Source organism: Giraffa tippelskirchi, chromosome 9, assembly GCF_054371585.1.
Source record: "Giraffa tippelskirchi isolate mGirTip1 chromosome 9, T2T-mGirTip1v1.2.pri, whole genome shotgun sequence".
NCBI classification, from domain to species: domain Eukaryota; kingdom Metazoa; phylum Chordata; class Mammalia; order Artiodactyla; family Giraffidae; genus Giraffa; species Giraffa tippelskirchi.
The window spans coordinates 127,478,256-127,494,328 of NC_137283.1; the positions used below are offsets into that span (position 1 = coordinate 127,478,256).

Consider the following 16,073-nt stretch of genomic DNA (forward strand, 5'->3'; position numbering starts at 1 on the left):
ACTGTATGTGTTTGACAAAAATGAAATCACATTGTTTACTCTCCTCTGTGGTTTGCTTTTTATTTTTTTTTTTACTTTAAACAGCTTGCCATGCACATCTTGCATATGAATCTACCTTGCCTTTTATAACAACCTTTCAGTAGTATTATACCATAATCTCTACCCTCCATTGAAGGGCATCTATTATGTTCTAAGTTCTTCTTAAATATTAAAAATATTGCAATAAATACCTATATATGGGCTTACCAGGTGGCACTAGTGGTAAAGAATCTGCCTGTCAATGTAGGAGACATAAGAGATGTGGGTTCACTCCCTGGGTCGGGAAGATCCCCAGGAGAAGGGCATGGCAACTCACTCTAGTTTTCCTGCCTGGAGAATCCCATGGACAGAGGAGCCTGATGGGCTTCAATTCATAGGGTTGCAAACAGTTCTACACAACTGAAGTGACTTAGCATAGCATGCGTATATGCATATGTATCTATCTGACTATTTATCTATATATATACATATGCTCTCTCTGTGCTTAGTCACTCAGTTGTGTCCGACTCTTTGCAACCCCATGGACTATAGCCTGCCAGGCTCCTCTGTCCATGGAATTCTCCAGGCAAGAACACTGGAGTGGGTTGCTATTCGCCACTCTCTTCTCCAGGGGATCTTTCCAACCTAGGGATTGAACCCAGGTCTGCCACATTCAGGTGGATTCTTTACCATCTGAGCCACCAGGGAAGCCCTATATATATATACATATACATATACGTGTGTGTGTGTGTGTGTGTGTGTGTGTGTATACACATACATATATGCCTGGGCATGTTCTAATTATCTCTTTAGGATAAATTCCTACAACTAAACTTTCTGGGTTAAAGTTTATGCACATTTAAAATATGACAACATATATGCTATTGATACTGTGTATACAATAAATAACTAATGAGAACCTACCGTATAGCACAGGGAACTACTTTATGCACTGTAGTGACCTGAATGGGAAGGAAGTCCAAAAGGGTGGGGATATGCGCATGTGTATGTCTGATGCAGTAAAAACGAACACAACATTATAAAGCAACTACACTCCAATAAAAATTAATTTCAAAAATATGACAACATGATGTTCAATAGCAAACCAGAAAAGTCATATCACTTTATACTCTTAACAAGTTTCCTATAATTATCTTTATTTTTCATAGTAGCCAATATGATGTCAAAAAAGAAAAAAATGAGCACTTCTCATTGTTGGCTAATCTGCATTTCTTTGAATTTTAGTGAGTATATTTTCAGATGTCTGTTAGCCATTTTGTTCTCTTCTTCTATGAACTGGTTGAACCTGTGTATTCATAACACTCACCTCTTTTCCTCCCTCTCCCACCCCATATATACACATCTTCGGTTGATAGTGGCGGGCCTGAATATGTTACAGGAGCTAGCCAATATATTTCCTCTTCTGGGAACTTGGGTTTGAGAACAAGGAACCTCTAATATGCTGCATTTCAACCACAAAATGAGGCAAAACTGGGCTGGGTCAGCTGTTTCGGTCACATCAAGAAGAGAAAGGAGAGACTTCCCCGGCGGTCCAGTGATTAAGACGCAGCGCTTCCAATGCAGGGAGCACGATTGGATCCCTGGTTGGGGAGCTAAGATCCCACACGCCACGCAAAAAAGAGAAAAGGAAGAGATGTTTAAGGCTGTCTCCCCTTTGTTCTTTGAGGATCCCCACCCAATTAGACTCTGAGACTCCGTGAGCCGGGCCTCGGGAATACACACTTTGCCAGAACCCTGGTTCCGTTTCCTGAGCACTCTGTCCTTGCTAAGTGTTTCGTTTATGTTATATTATCGAATTGGTACAGGGGGTGTATTATTCCTCAATTTCTCAAAAGAGGAAGCAATGGCTTAAGGAGGCTTACAGTAGACTGTTCAAGGACACTCAGCTAGAAAGTGGTGGAACAGGATTCCAGTTTCTGATGGACTCTGCTATGCTTTCTGCTCCCTGGGCTGCCTAGCTGTGTGTCTCGAGCCTAGAGCTAAGGTAGCACTGGTCTCTAGGGCAGAACTGTGGTCTCCAAGATCATGGCTCCAGGTCCCTCTGACTGCCACCCGCAGATCCTTATCTTTCCCAGGATAAGAGAGGCACACACATCCTAGCTGCTGGCAGCCTTTTGGTCACATACAGAGAGGACTTGTTTGTTTCCAGTGTGCTGGACAGTGTGCTGAATGAGTGAGTTCTGAGAGCTACACAGGCTACATCTTGAAGATGGGCCCTCGCTCATCTCTCTGCTCTAGGCTGGCCCCCCTGACACTGGGTTTCCACCCAACCCACAACAGTCTACCTCCCTGATAATAATGATAGTCAACATTTTTGAAGGGTTTTCCATTCCAGGTGCTTTATATGGGCTCCTCTGGTGGCTCAGCTGGTAAAGAATCTGCCTGCCAATGCAGGAGACACAAGAGACAAGGATTTGATCCTTGGGTCAGGAGGATCCCCTGGAGAAGGAAATGGAAATCCACTCCAGTATTCTTGCCTGGAGGATTCTATGGACAGAGGAGCCTGGTGGGCTATAGTCTATGAGGTCGCAAAGAGTCAGACACGACTGAACACACACACAGCTCATTTATCTTCACATCAACCCTGAGAGTTAAATACTATTAACAACCCCATTTTACAGATGAGGAAAAAGAAGCACAAATGGGTTAAGTGACTTGCTCAAGGTCATGAAGCCGGTAAACAGCGGCCAGGATTTTAACCTAGGCATCAGAGAGTCCTTTGTGTAGCTGATAAAAGCTTAGATGCTGTCTTCAGAAAAATGCAGAGGTTCACAATTCCATGTAGTTTCAGGGTTTCCCCTTGAGGAGTCCTCCTATTATAGATCACTCACTTCATATTGCAGAACTCAGAAAAGTCAGATGTCCTCAGGGGCCTGGCAGGGAATGTTGGTGAGTGCAGGGCCTGAGTGGAAGCAAGGACAGTGAGCCCTGGATGGTGCATGAACTCCTCCCAGAGCATCTAATGAGAACAAACCAACTAACTAAGAAAATCCCCTGTACTGGACCAAGAACACTCACTTGGGGGTCAAACACAAGGACATGGCCATCAGTTGGCAGTTTCTGCTAGAACTCAAGTTCTTATTTGCTTATCAGCCAACAGGTATGTTTGGTGCTCCTAAAATTTGCAAAAACTACTCTTCCAGCTCAGGGCGGTCTGCAGCTGATTCCAATCAGACATTGCAATTACAGGGCCCAGAGCTGTTATCTCTTACCCGGCCCCCCACTACCCCTCCAGGCACCCGGAGCCCCAGTCACACCCCACTTGGGCTTCTGATGGTCCAGGGATGTTTTGGGGGTGTGGGTGTCCAGGCTGGGGGAATCAGAATGTGTCACTCCCAAGGAAAGTCATGAGGATGGAGGGGGAGTGGCTTCAAAGACGCTGGATTTAGGCAGTGACACTTCCCAGCTTCCACATGGCTCCAGGACAATGGAAGATGCCCCCTGTGGCTGAGCAGTGCCTACTTTCTGTCTTCCTGGCCTCTTCAGCTCAGTCTTCTTTCAGTTCTCCTGATCTCTCTTTTGTCTTTGTTCTTCCCACACCCACCCTAAAGAGATGAGAATTATTTTTTCTAGTCCTGGGAAAACTGCCCTCTCTCAATATTGCTATTCTGTTTTCTCACTGGCACTTGCTGTATTCTGATATTCTGGCCTCAAAGCACCTAGCAGAGCTTCCCTAGTAGGTCTCAGCTTTGACAAAAGCTGGTCCCTGTTTCTACTTTTCCATTCGGTAGTGTCCCTCCCCTGAAGCCATGAATCACAATCACCTACTTAAATGTAGAGGGGAGGAAAAGAAGGGTGGAAACATTGGGGGAAAAAAGTTCCCATTAATATTAAAAAAACATTATCCTACCACATACTTTCCATCTTAAGACCTCTTTATGCTTTTGATGGCCCTAAAAAAGTGTTTATGTGGGCTATCCAGTACTTACTGATGTTTAATGTATTCAAAATTAAGATGGATAAATGTGTATTTAGTTATTCACTTAAAAAGAACAATAAACCTACTAAATCAGTCACATTTTTTTTTAATTTAAAACAGCTGTATTAAAAGGAACAAAACTCAATCATTTGTAGTGATGTGGATGAACCCAGGGTCTGTCATATAGTTAAGTCAGAAAGAAAAAACAAATATTGTACAATAATGCATATATATGGAATCTAGAAAGAGTACTGATGAACCTATTTGCAGGCAGGAACAGAACTGTGGACACAGAGCAGGGACAGGGGAAGGAGAGGGTGGGACAAATTGAGAGAGGAGCATTGACAAATATACACTACCATGTGCAAAATAGTGGGAAGCTGCTGTATAGCACAGAGAGCTCAGCTTGGTGCTCTGTCATGACCTAGAGGGGTGGGATATTGGAAGGTGGGAGGGAGATCCAAGAGGGAGGGGATGTATGTATATATATATATAACTAATTCACAGTGTAGTACAGAAGAAAATAACACAACATTGTAAAGTAAGTTACTCCAATTAAAAAAAATAAAAATATGTATGGCTGAGTTCCTTTGCTGTTTACCTGAAACTACCACACCATTGTTAATTGGCTATGTGTGTGTTAGTAATTCAGTCATGTTCGACTCTTTGTGGCCCTACAGACTGTGGCCTGCCAGGCTCCTCTGTCCATGGGATTCTCCAGGCAAGAATACTGGAGTGGGTTGCCATGCCATCCAATACAAAATAAAGTTTAAAGTTACAAAAAAAAACAAAAAATAGCTGCGTTTTCTAAAACAAGCCAACAAGTTAAAAAGATTTAATGAAGAGAATGACATTGTTTTACATTTTTGTTTGTCCTTTTAATGTTTGGCTTAATCAAAGGTAGCTGGATTCTCCTATCTACTTCTACATTCAGTATGTCGTGATAGCACATGCCATGCAGCCTCAGGAAAAACTTCCTTGTACACTTGTGAGAGAACAAGAGCAAAAGAGATAAACAGCATCTTAGTATTACAATGAAAATACCCAGAGGAGGACCTTTCTGGAGGACCAGCAGAAAGGCGCATACAGTGAGAACTGCTGGTTTAGATCATGAAATATAATCAGAGGGCTCTAAGTCACAGTCCTAGGAGGCGGCAAGCACGATTGCCATCTAAGGGAGGCAGTGTACGTAACAGATAAAGGCACTAGTTTTGGATGCAGACACTTCTACGTTTAAATCCCAATAGTCACCTTCCTATAGAACAGCCTTCAGAAGTTCACTGAACTTTTCAGAACCTCAGATCTCCTACCTATAAATGGAGAACAATTGTACCTGTCTTCCCAGGTTGTTGAAAGATAAGGAAGTATTTGTCAAACTTCATTCATCACAACGTTTGCTAAGTCCATGTAAGAACTATATCATTATTTTCTCTGTATTTTTCCAAAGCTCACTTTTGAAACTTAAATACATTCTGAAAGAAAATTGTATACCTTTATCATCAATGGAGAATGACTTGCCCTAAATCGAAGGTGCAGTGGAAATAAAAAAGATCTTGTTTCCAGAGAAGATGTTCAGCTCCATCCTGCTCTCCTTTTGGAACAAAAAGAAATAAGCCAATGTGAGAAAGTCATATAAGACTTGTACCAAAGAGACTTGCCCAGATGTGATCAGAAGGAGTCACAGGCTTGAAGAAGGAAGAGTTTCTCATTATGTGATGCAGCTTGACTTCTGCCTTGCCCATACACCACTAAGTCATCTCCCCTACTACCTAAGCCATTTCCTCCAGCACCCCGCCCTCAGGAGACATTGAGATCATGCACGGAAAGCATTTAACTCAATGCCTGGGATCTGGGAGGGACTCTGTATTGGAGCTTTTGTTGTCTTTTCTAATGCTTCTTTTTTTTTCACCTCATGAGTTAAATGACTCACGTAAATTCATAGTTATTTAGTGGAGGACTAAATATCTAAAGACTACATATATCTATCGGAGAAGGCAATGGCACCCCACTCCAGTACTCTTGCCTGGAAAATCCCATGGATGGAGGAGCCTGGTAGGCTACAGCCCATGGGGTCGCTAAGAGTCGGACACGACTGAGCGACTTCACTTTCTCTTTTCACTTTCATGCATTGGAGAAGGAAATGGCAACCCACTCCAGTATTCTTGCCTGGAGAATCCCAGGGACAGGGGAGCCTGGTGGGCTGCCGTCTATGGGGTCGCACAGAGTCGGACACGACTGAAGCGACTTAGCAGCAGCAGCAGCAGCAGCACATATATCTATGTATGACTGCTAAATATCTAAAACTAAATGACTACAACATCTGTGTTGCATCCCTCTGTGGATCAGAGTGTGGACTCTGGAACTAGGCTCTGCTTTAGAGCTGTGTGACCTTGAGCAAGGGACTCAACCTCTCTGAATCTGTGTTCTCAACAGTAATACGGTGACACAATAGCACCTAATTCACAAGGTAAGAGCAAATTAGCTAATACTTGTAAAGCACACAGGACATGCCTGGCAGGTAGCCAATGCTATACACGTAAGAGCTAATATTAATAACATTCTTTCCTTTTCACGAGCTGGGCTGGCTTGACAGTAGTCATTAACACACAGGTTACTATGGAGAAGTTTTTCTCAAACTCAGATGAAGGACCAGGTCTTCCCTTCTAATCTAGGTGGATCAGTACGTTTGGAAATAGAACAGAAAATGAATTAATAGAAAAAAGAAATAAAAAAGAGAAAATACATAACACAAGCCTACATATTTTATTAGATTCAACAGGCATATATATTACAATTGAGATAATCAAAGAACAAAACACAGGAAAAAATAAATCACAAAAATGTGTCTGCTGTTCACTGAAAACCCGAGTACACGCAATTAATAGTTTAGCTTCAGTACTTTTTTGTCATTCCACAGTTGTGATGAAACAAAAACTAGGAGGAAAATAGCAATTCTCCATGGTAAATGCTGATATGGGTACTTGAAACAAACATTTTGTATATTAATATTTAAAGGTTTTCATGTGATAGGTGAGCTTGCTTTTTGCTCACTATTTAATCTAGATTGAATAGATGAAAGCACTACAAAGAGGGGATCATGTATATTTAAACAGTTTCTTCCTATTATCTTTTGCCATGCTTCGAGGTATTCAGGATCTTATTTCCCTGACTAGGGATGGAATCCATGCCCCCTGCAGTGGAAGCTTGGAGTCCCAACCACTGGACCACCAGAGAAGTCCCTCTATGTTTTAATAACATTCAGAGTAGAGAGACCAGTCTTACAGAGGTAGGTTCATGAGAAAGGAAAAATAAAGCCATTTCTGCAAGCTCTGGATGTTCATTTTCTACTTCTGTCTAAAATGAAATCCATGATATTGAATATTCAACATTTACTTTCAATCCTTCATCAGTAGTCAATCCCAAAACTGATCTTTTAAAGTTAAAAGATCAGTTATTTAAATTTAAATTATCTTTGATAAACCAGTGAACAAGATGAATTCTGGAATTTATACACTTTGGGATGACAGTGGACACACTAAACTTAAAATCTCACACATGTGTTGGGATGCCTCATAGGAAGACTGTGTCACATGTGACTCAGCCATTCCAGTGCAATGCCTGAACTAGACCTGCATCTTAGTTCAGCTGCTATAACAAAATACCACAAGCTGGATGGGTTAAAAACAACAAACATTTCTCACAGTTCTGGAGGTTGGGAAGTCCAAGATCAAGGCATCAGTAGAGGGTTTGCTTCTATTTCATAGACAGTACCTTCTCTCTGTCCTCACATAGTAGGAGAGGCAAAGGAGCTCTTTGGGGCTTTTATAAGGATACTAATTCCATTCCCGAGGGCTCTGCCCTCATGACCTAACCAGCTCCCAGAGGAATGCCTCCGAAGACCATTACACTGGGAATTAGGTTTTAACATATGAATTTTGGGTGAGGAGGGGGGAGCACAAATATTCAATCTATAGCACCCTGTTCAATGAGACTGATCCTCTGGTGATGCTGTGCATGTTGTAACAATGTCAAATTGCTCTAAAAGTTTCTAAACCATCATTGTCTATGTCTACATTTATCCTGCTGTGGCTGGGAACAAACCCACAGACCACACTTAGAGTAGTAGTGATAAGGAACCCAGCTCTAGAATGGTGAGTTACCTAATTTTAGAAGAAATATTGTTGGGTGGCAGATAATGCTTCAGGTTTTGTTTTTTTTTTTTACTGAGACCATTTCCACTTTTGAAGAAAGTAGCTGTCTCCTACTCATACACTTGCATCTCGGGTGCTAAAGCAATTCTTGAGAGGAACACTCAAGCCATGAAAGTAATGTTATAAAATTTATAAAGGAAAGAAAACTGCAAGCCACAGCCTTCATTCACAGTCACAGATTTGGGTAAAAACTGTCCACACACAGCCATGAGTGAGCTTCAGGAAGGCTACGACCATTTAGTTTTTACCTGAAAACTGGAGCAGCTGGCACTGAGATAGGCATATGGAAATCACTCAATAAAGGTGTAAGTGAGCGGATTCTCAGTAGCTTAGCAGTCTTACATCTCTGTTGGAGTGCTATAGAGGGCTAGTTACAGAGGAAAGAACAGTTTAGCAGCATGGAAGATGGATGCACCTCTTCTTTTTCTTCTTACTCCTTTCCTGAGTTACGATCTCTTGAAAAGCAAACACAGCTTTCAGGTGTGTGGTCTCTATGAAAGCCATTCGGAACTCCACTCTTTCACGAGCAGAAAGACACCTAAATCCAGGAATTCTCATTGATCCTTCTTTTGTTCTTTTCTACCACAGGGGCCATGTCTCCATCATCTCAGTATCACTGTGGCTTCACAGAGGGTCTGGTGCACACCTGAGGACCAAGGCATAGTGTTTTTAACACATCTGCTAGGGAGAGGCTAAGTGAACTAGAGCAGAGCTTCTCAAATGTAATGTGTCCATGAATCACCTGGGGGAGCTTGTTACAACGCAGGTTTTTATGCAGGTGTAGTTCCAGGTGTGCACCCAGGTGACGCCCAACTTTCTCATCGTTGGGCCACATCTTACATAGCAAGCAATCAGGAGGAATGAAAGGAACCTGAACTACTATTTAGCTGCCTATTAGCAAATTAAGTAAAAGATGTGGTTAATATTGTTTAGGCCTGATATTTAGGTATCTGTCTGGTGGCTCAGGAAGTAAAGTGTCTGCCTGGAATGCGGGAGACCTGGGTTCGATCCTTGGGTGGGGAAGATCCCCTGGAGAAGGAAATGGCAACCCACTCCAGTATTCTTGCCTGGAGAATCCCATGGACGGAGGAGTCTGCTAGGTTACAGTCCACAGGTTCGCAAACAGTCAGAAACGACTGAGCGATTGGGGTCGCACAGAGTCAGACACGACTGAAGCGACTTAGCAGCAGCAGCAGCAGCTAGCTGTTGTGAAGACAGGATGAGAGATCTTAAGAAAAATAAGTTACATGGACTACGTGTGACTCCTTAACACCTCCTGGATCTCACAATTGCCTCAGAACAGAAATGTGATCCCACAATAATCATCTCTCAAAGCTTGGTACTCAAGGATCAGATTCCACGGGGAAACAAAACACAACATCCATAAGATACACTCTATTGTGTCATCTGGAACGCTTGCTTACACTGTCCTTAAAAAGAACACTTTTTTTGATTGACCACTTGCTGCTTATTTCCATTATGATGCTTTGTAAAATTTAAATTAATCCATCTCTTTCTCTCCAGGTTTCTTCACTGCCCAAGTCAACACTGTGGAGTGCAAGGCCATACCTTTGGGATTTAACACACCTGGGTGATAGTCCCAACTCTGACCCATTTAAGACTGTGATTTTAGGCATGAGCCAGGGCTTCTCAGGTGACGCTAGTGGTAAAGAACCTGCTTGCCAGTGTAGAAGATGCACGAGACCTCGGCTCAATCCCTGGATTGGGAAGGTCTCCTGGAGGAGGGGATGGCAACCTACTCCAGTATTTTTGCCTGGAGAATCCCATGGACAGAGGACCTGGTGGGCTACAGTCCATGGTGTCACACAGAGTTGGACACGACTAAAGCGACTTAGCACACATGCACAGTTCAAGAGTAAAACGGGGTTAACACTACTCCCTTGGATTTTTATTTAGAATGAACCAAGAAAGCACATGGCCATAGGGGGGTGGGGGTCCCTGAAAACAATAATTGTATTCCTCCCAGTATTGCCAACCTAGGCTCTAACTTACCTATCTAAATGAGATTACAGTGAGGCACACCCTGTAACCCAATGATACCAATTAAGAACCCAGATCTTGCCTAGTTCCCTCCTAGTGGCATAGGATGGAAGAGACGGGAGAGGTGGTCTCAAAAACTAGACCCCAGCAGCTGTGACAGGCCTCTGTAGAATAATAATAAGATACTCTCTATATTCTTTTACTGCTTTCGGTTTGGGAAAATTTTGGAGTTTTCCTTAGCATGATGACAACCATCACTCACTATAGGTTTACTGTGTACTATGTACTGTTACAGGCTTTTAATTTTCAGATTGATGATGTTATTTCCATAAACTTATATTTTAGTTTTCAAAAAATTATGATAAAGGGAATTCTTGTAAAAGTATCTTCATATAAGCATACAGAGTAGTAAGAAAGTTTCTTTGAGGCTTCCCTGGTGGCTCAGATGATAAAGAATCTGCCTGAAATGCAGGAGACCTCAGTTTAATCCCTGGGTTGGGAAGATCCCCTACAGAAGGGAATGGCAACCCACTGCAGTATTCTTGCCTGGAGAATTCCATGGACAGAGAAGCCAGGTGGGGAGAGTCCATGGGGTTGCAAAGAGTCCGACACGACTGAGCCACTTTGACTTTCAAGCTTCTTTGAGGGTGGGAACCATGTCTTGTTCATCTGGTTCCCACAGACCCTCTCCATGTTCCACTGCTCAGAGGCAAATTCTGTTTAGAATGCAGACTATCTCCTTTCAGATGGAGATGATTTCTTGGACTAATCAGACCACAAAGAATAAATGTGGGACATGACTTCCAGATGAAATCTAGCAGTTTCTTGGTCATCCAGTGAAGCCCTTGACAGAGGCCAGGAGGGTTGCAAGTGACCAGTCATTGGCCCAGGTTGGTGCTTATTATCAGCGTGTGAGGTTGAAAAGCTTCTCCTAGGGGGAAGAGCAGGGCCTGTTTCTTCATTTCCTTCACACCACACACCTGAGTGCCCCTTATATCAGTGAGCTCACAGAGGGAACCCAAAATACCAGGGAAGTGTAGGCATCATCTCATTCTCTGAAAAGCCACATCAGGGAAGGTTCGCGCCTGCATCATGGAAGCCCAAGAAAACAGACCCAAGAGGGCACGGGAGTCTGACACGGACAGTGACGGCATCTCTGAGTCAGGCATGGACTCAAGCAAGACAGCAGAACCGACACCTACAGGAGAAGGTGTGAAGAAACTCTAAACTAAACAACCAGGTGGGGCTAGGGACAGCGTGCAGGGGCTCCCCCATGGGCAGATGATGTTTTAAGCGTTTCACTCTTCATCCAATGTTTATCCAGTCTTTATTTTAAGCCTGGCATTCTGCAATGAATAGAACATGCATTGTTCAAAGTATACCACCTAAATTAACTTTCTAGACAACTAAAAGTTTTGATTTTATCTTAGATGTTATCAATGAAACATTTTCTAATATCGTATTCATGACAGTTTTTGAGCTGTATACTAAGCGCAGTTTATTGATGACTTTGGGATCCCTGTCTTATATAGGGTTGCCAGATGAAATAAATACTGGACACAGTAAAATTTGTATTCCAGATAAACACAGGCAATATCTGAGACATACTTGTACCAACAAATTATACCTTGCTTATTTGAAACTCAAATTGAACTGGGCATCTTATATTTTTGTTTGTTCAATCTGGCAAACCTACCCTTATTATATGGTGATGTAATAATACAGCAATTCCTCAGGTGTCATTGAGCTGACTGTCCTGACATTTCAAGGCTCAAGGCTGTAATGCTTTTTGAATTTTGTAGCTATTTTTTACAGTCTCTCTTTGCTATCCAATGATTGCATTACTTGTAGTTGTCATATAGCATCTTCAATTCCCTTTCCCCTCTTCTAAATTGTTTGGACTGAGAAATAAAATTCTTAGACATGATTGGCTTCTCTGTAAAGAGTAAATAGTTTCTATAAGGCTACAGGTCCTTGAGAGTACAAACCTGAGAAAAATATGCAAAAAAATTTTAAAAGGACTTTGTAAAAGCTTATTTTGACTGTCCAGAGATTATCCTGTGGTTTCTCTCGAAGTCCCTCAAGATAAATGAATCATGAATCATCTTATTTCCTGGAGTGCACTCTTCTTTTTATTTTTTTAATTGGAGTATAACTGCTTTACAATGTTGCATTAATTTCTGCATTGTTCTTGATAAAATACTATAGAAGTTGAAACCAGCCTCTGATGTAGAGGAGGTTAAAGCTAAATATTAGAGAATTTGCAGTTGCCTATACAACAGAATTTTGGAAGTTGCTCCTGAAAATATTTAGGAAGAGTCAGACATGCTGATTTGGCTTGAGAAATTCACAGATAACTATACCTTGAGGCTGGGGACTAGAATAGGTGACCTCTAGAAACCATGCATCTGTGCATGATTTTGATAACACTACGGTCTATCCAATCAAATCAAAAGGTCAAAATAATGACCACAACCAAAATAATGAAAAGTTAATACTGCCCAGCATCATATCTACAATGGAAAAGAGTATGTGAATAACTACAATAGTATGTCAAACATGGTGCTAAGAAGAGACTCCAGCCAGCCTACAAGATGTTATGTGGAAGGAATTACAATGCCTATTCTTCCCTACTGCACTCATTTACACAATGATTAAACATTTCTTTGGCCCTAGGCAATGCTTGTTCTGAATATAGATTTGAAGTGACTTCTGAATTAGAGCTGCTAGTCTTAATGCTGAACCATATGATTACTCAAACTCAATATGCAAAGTCAGCAAACACCTCTCCCCACCTTACATATTTGCACTTGCCTTCATTTGACATCAGAAAAAAATTGTTTGAAAATGATTTATGGTACAAGATGATCTTCAGGCTCAAGATGATGAGATATTTTGTGTCATCCAGTGATGTATACTTTTACTGACTTCAGTCAAAGAATGACTCATCAGAATCAGATCCTGGGGAATATTTTGGGAGTAGTTAGGAAAATCTAATACTAGGCAAAGACCAGCATCTTGGTAAAGCAGTTTGATTTTCTCCAGAGGCTTCTGAGATTCTACCAATCAGAAAATACTTGCTAGATTGTTGCAAAACTATTCTAAATATTTCAAGCCTTTAAAATTTGTTATAGGCCTTGTGGGGCTTCCCTGGTGGCTCAGACGGTAAAGAATCTGCCCGCAATGCAGGAGACTTGTAGTTGCCACAAGAGAATTCTGGCCTGTGTAGGTCACTGAAGCCTTTAGCTGTACTGTATATTGAGATTCACGTGGCCTGATTCAACTTATTAATGCATTAAATATAATTTTCTTCATTTTTAAACTTGTTAAGACTTAAGGCCATGTTAAGACTTACAGCCTTTCAAGTTGTTTTTTTAGTGTAAGAAATTTGTTTAGGTTTTTTTTTTTTTTTCCCTTCTTTAACAGTTTTCTTCTATCCTAAAAGGGTTGCTGTAATATTTTCATACGTATCTATCTTAAGGAATAAGTATAATGTGGACTACTGGGTGGATAAGGTGATTAAAAAATGTTTAAGAAACAGTCAATGAGTATTTGAAGTGTGCAAGGTACTAAGCTATTGGCCAGCAGCTAACCCAGTGGTGGGAGAGGCAGAGTCATGAGCAAAGAATTAACAGTACTACAATGTGGGGAGGGTAATAATGAAGATAGGTTGTCTGTTTTTCTATGAATCTATAAAACGAATTCAGCCTAGATGTGCTCAGTGAAGGTTTCCTATAGGAGACAATGCCTAGGTTGAATGTTACAGTAGTTAGGCAAAAGGTATGGAAGAGAACCTGAGCAAAGACACAGAGGTGAATATGGCAAAGTTCCCCTTGTTCGTCTAAGCTGAACAGGTTCCTTAGTCACTGGTAGAAGGAGAGGCTGCCCCAGCCTGCCCACTGTTTTAATTCTAACAGAGAGCCTTTAGGAGATATGCAGTGCAGTGGTGATTACAAGGGTAGTTATTATGACTAAAATGTCAAGTTTACCACATAATCCCTGCCACTTTTACATACAACTCTTTCCTCATTTTCCAGGCAATCATCATAACTTAAATAAACACAAGCGTCTTTATTAGTTTTCTAATCACAGAGTACCACAAAGTGGGTGACTTAAACAACACAGTTTTCAGTTTTATTGTCTCATTGTCTGGAGACTAGAACACCGAGGTCAAGATTATCAGCAGGGTTAGTTCCTTCCAAGGGCTATGAGGAAGGATCTGTTCCATGCCTCTCTCCTAGCTTCTGATGATTTGCTGGCAATCTTTGGCTTTCTTTGGATTGTAGATGCATCATCTAGGTTTCTGCCTTCATGTGCACATGGGGTTCTGCCTATCTGAGTCCAAATTTACCCTTTTTACAAAAGGTACCAGTCATACTGGATTAGGGACCCACCCTATTCCAGTATGACATGATCTTAACTAATTATATTTGAAATGATCCTATTTCCAAATACCTCACATTCCAAGATACTTGGGATTAGGACTTCATATACATTTTGAAGAGACACAATTCAACTCCTAACACTCCTTTTCCAATGTAAGTTCTATAATTTCAGGTTAAGTCTTAATTTCAGAAAATATTTACCAGGAATATAAATGCTTTGTTGCTTGTTTTCCATAGGTTAACCTAGCCTTTTCTACTTATTTACATAAAATATGTATGTTATTTTCACCATATCAAAGATTTCATGGAGTGTTTAGAATTTAGTAAAAATGTATCTATTAGATGTCATAGTTCAGCTGCTGTTGCATTAAATGTTGATCTTTTCCCAAAGATTATTTTCCAAACAGTATGTTAAAATTAGCATAGCTTAGTTGTTGACACGGAGTGATTAGGACTGCTGATCTTTGAGGGGTTGAACAGTTTGTAAAACAAGAATAAATGTATTAAACTACTGTCCAAAAATGGTGTAAAGAATAATACACAAAATGGTACATCTTTTAGTTACTTAATAAATAACAAGAATAAATAAGCATTGGAAGCCTGTATTTTATACTTATCATTAGATAATTATGGCATTCACATAGATAACTAGTTTTGTATTGGACTGGTGCTAGCTTCCATATGCAAAGGACAAACGATAGTTTTTCACATAAATCACTTTTTTTTTTTTTTTTTTACTAATGCTGTATTTGATTTGCATTTTAGGTACCTGATTAGAAGTATAACTTTTATAAAAAATGTTTTTCTCCGCTTACAAAATGGGTCTAATATCTACTCTCTAGACATGCTATTGTCTTTCGATTTAACTTTTACCGTTCACAAGATGTACCCCAATATTGAGATAGTACAAGTTCTGATATTAGCCTTTTATTCAAAGCAGAACAATTTAGTTCTGTACGTCGTTTAAATCCTATTCATTTACAAAGTAAAGCTGGCTTTGCCGAGTAAGTGGATGCAAGCAGCTATCTGGAAAGGGCAACGCATAAAGTTCAATGAAGGTTCCTGTAACCTGATAGTATCACTGTTCTCTCCTGCAATTCTAAATAGGTTCCAAAAATCTTAGTATTTCCTAGCCAGTCGATGTGACAGGTTTTGTTTCTGGCACTGTTTTAATCAGTCTTGAACAGTTAGGTTGGCTTAGTTTTCAAGTTCCCGGTTGGTAAATCACTGTGGGAGCGTACCACGACAACTACTACCTGAATTTTAAAGGTTTTTTAAAAACTTGCTTTCCCCACCGGTCGGCTTTCTTTTATCCCACTCTCTCAGGGGTTTCTCTTTTTTCTCTTACCTCCACACTCAAGATGTGTAGGGGGGATTTAAATTCCAATCCGGAACTGGGAATCGCGCGCCTTGAATGACGGGAGTCGTAGTTTTCGTGACCTCTCCCTAACCGCTTTTCACGCAGAGTCCTTCCTGCAGTGATAAACTACAACTCCCAGAATGCATTCTCGGGCTCCC

General features: G+C 41.0%; 1 long non-coding RNA gene across 1 annotated transcript; it reads right to left on the reverse strand.

Moving 5' to 3' along the window:
• Window positions 1–8,163: 8,163 nt before the first annotated feature.
• Window positions 8,164–15,951, reverse strand: LOC145520999 (uncharacterized). The gene is made up of 2 exons (XR_014064976.1): window positions 15,904–15,951; window positions 8,164–13,131 (listed from the first exon to the last, which is right to left on the reverse strand). It is a non-coding gene; the product is annotated as an uncharacterized LOC145520999 (long non-coding RNA).
• Window positions 15,952–16,073: the final 122 nt, after the last annotated feature.